This window comes from Notolepis coatsorum (genome assembly GCF_963971535.1).
Source record: "Notolepis coatsorum genome assembly, chromosome: 3".
In the NCBI taxonomy this organism is placed as follows: domain Eukaryota; kingdom Metazoa; phylum Chordata; class Actinopteri; order Aulopiformes; family Paralepididae; genus Notolepis; species Notolepis coatsorum.
In genome coordinates this window covers 88,119,425-88,122,096 of record NC_140167.1, presented here as the reverse complement: position 1 = coordinate 88,122,096, position 2,672 = coordinate 88,119,425, and positions in this window count along the sequence as shown.

Sequence of the window (2,672 nt, the reverse complement as noted above, 5' to 3'; positions counted from 1 at the left end):
ACTATTCCTGGGTGTGTCTGGGTGTGTTTGTGTATATGTGTGTGTGTGTGTGTGTGTGTGTGTGTGTGTGTGTGTGTGTGTGTGCGCTGCTAGCCAATGCTAATCCCCACATTCTCCTGTATATCCTGTCTGCGCTGAGCCTTGTGATCAGAATCATCCTTCACCAAATCAAATCAAATGTATTTGTAAGGCCCGACAACACACATTAATGTCCCCATGGGCCGGACACGTCTTCTTTAAACAAGTCAAGAAGAAACATCACAATAAGTCAAGAGCAAAACAAGAACACCATAAAGTCCAAAAAATGTAAAATAAATGCAAAATAAAATGCAACACTCCCAGACGTACCCCACGCGAAGGTAAGGAAAAACTCACTAAAACCTAGCAATAGGAAAAAATGCACCACAGGCAATGTGGGGGAGAGAAACCTTAGGAGGGCCGTTCAAGGGGGGATCTCCCTTCTTAGGAGATCCACAGCTGGTTGCCCAGAGCCCGCTGTGGCCAAAAGCAGCTATGTGGCACCTTTGCCATGGAGGGAGAGGGGGCGGGATTTGGGGGGGGGGGGGGCACAGCGCACTATAGTTGGCACCCTACCCAGTCCCTGCTCTCCATTCCTGGCTGCCAATTTAGGGGAGTTTGGGGCGTCGCTTAGCAACAGGCGAATCTTGGCACAACGACTGTGGAGAACAGCAGCCAGCTGCCAGGAAAGGCGTCTTTTATGGAGGCACACAGACACAAGTACACACACACACGCACGCATGCACACACACATAGTAGTACACACAAGCACACATGCATAGATAAACACACAAACGCACACACACACAAAAGCGCACAGGCACATATATGAGTATGCACATACACACGCCCACTCAATCGCACACAGTCAAGTACAGTCAAGCCTCATGCATATACACACGCACACACACACGCACACACTGCCAGAGAGAGAGCGTGTGGAGAGAGGCTCCTGCCAGGCCTGTTCTGCCCGCCTGCCAATCTACACACTGCTAGACCAACGCTGCAAAGGAAATGTCAGCCTGTCACTTTGCGAGGCATCTGACTTTAAAATGCTTCTCTCTCTCTCTCTCTCTCTCTCTCTCTCTCTCTCTCTGTCTCTCTGTCTCTCTGTCTCTCTGTCTCTCTGTCTCTCTCTCTCTCTCTCTCTCTCTCTCTCTCTCTTCACCTGTCCTCCCCCTGACTGGCTGTCTTCCTCACTACTCTCAATAGTACTCTAGGATATAGAACCTAGTGTGCCAAATAGTGTACAGATACATTATGCTGGGGGCAATGTGGCCAAAATATCATATACAATACAATGTGATATGACATCTTTTTAATGTATTCCACCAATCACCATTCAATAGTAAAACATTATAAATAGTATTTACTATTTTAATATTGCTGCAAGTGTATTTGTGTTTATATTATGTATAGACTATATCATTGCCATGGATTGTAAAAACCCACACCTTCTCTTTGATCCATGTTATCACTGCCGTGTTCAAGACCCCCTCTCTTCTGACCAGCCAGCCAGTCAGTCAGTCCATCGATCGGTAGTGATAATAATAATAATGGCTTCGCCTTTCACATACCCAAGGCGCTTTACAATAAAAGGGGGAGGGGGGAGAGGATAACGGTGGCCTAAACTGAGAAACAAATGACAAAAACAGAGCAAACAGAACAATAGAACAAAACAAAATAGAACAAACAGAATGCATAGGATGCTAAGGAGACCTATCAGAGACCATAGGCCTGGGTGGAGAGGTGGGTTTTCAGCAGGTTTTTAAAGTGGGCGAGAGAGTTCTCTATTATTGTTATTGTACGTGATGTTATTGTACGTGATGTTATTGTACGTGATGTTATTGTACGTGATTGTATGTGATGGTATTGTATGTGACGTTATTGTATGTGATGTTATTGTACGTGATGTTATTGTATGTGATGTTATTGTATGTGATGTTATTGTACGTGATGTTATTGTATGTGATGTTATTGTATGTTATGTTATTGTACGTGATGTTATTGTACGTGATGTTATTGTATGTGATGTTATTTTATGTGATGGTATTGTATGTGATGTTATTGTACGTGATGTTATTGTACGTGATGTTATTGTACGTTGTTATTGTACGTGATGTTATTGTACGTGATGTTATTGTATGTGATGTTATTGTACGTGATGTTATTGTATGTGATGTTATTGTATGTGATGTTGTTGTATGTGATGTTATTGTATGTGATGTTATTGTACGTGATGTTATTGTATGTGATGTTATTGTATGTGATGGTATTGTACGTGATGTTATTGTATGTGATGTTATTGTACGTGATGTTATTGTATGTGATGGTATTGTACGTTATGTTATTGTACGTGATGTTATTGTACGCCATGTTATTGTACGTCATGTTATTGTACGTCATGTTATTGTGCGTGTGCGTGTGGATGCCTGTATGTGATGTTATTGTACGTCATGTTATTGTACGTGTGCGTGTGGATGCCTGTATGTGATGTTATTGTACGTCATGTTATTGTACGTGTGCGTGTGGATGCCTGTATGTGATGGTATTGTACGTCATGTTATTGTACGTGTGCGTGTGGATGCCTGTATGTGATGTTATTGTAGGTGTGAGATGGATATTGTTTGTGATAAGCGACTGTTATTATGTCA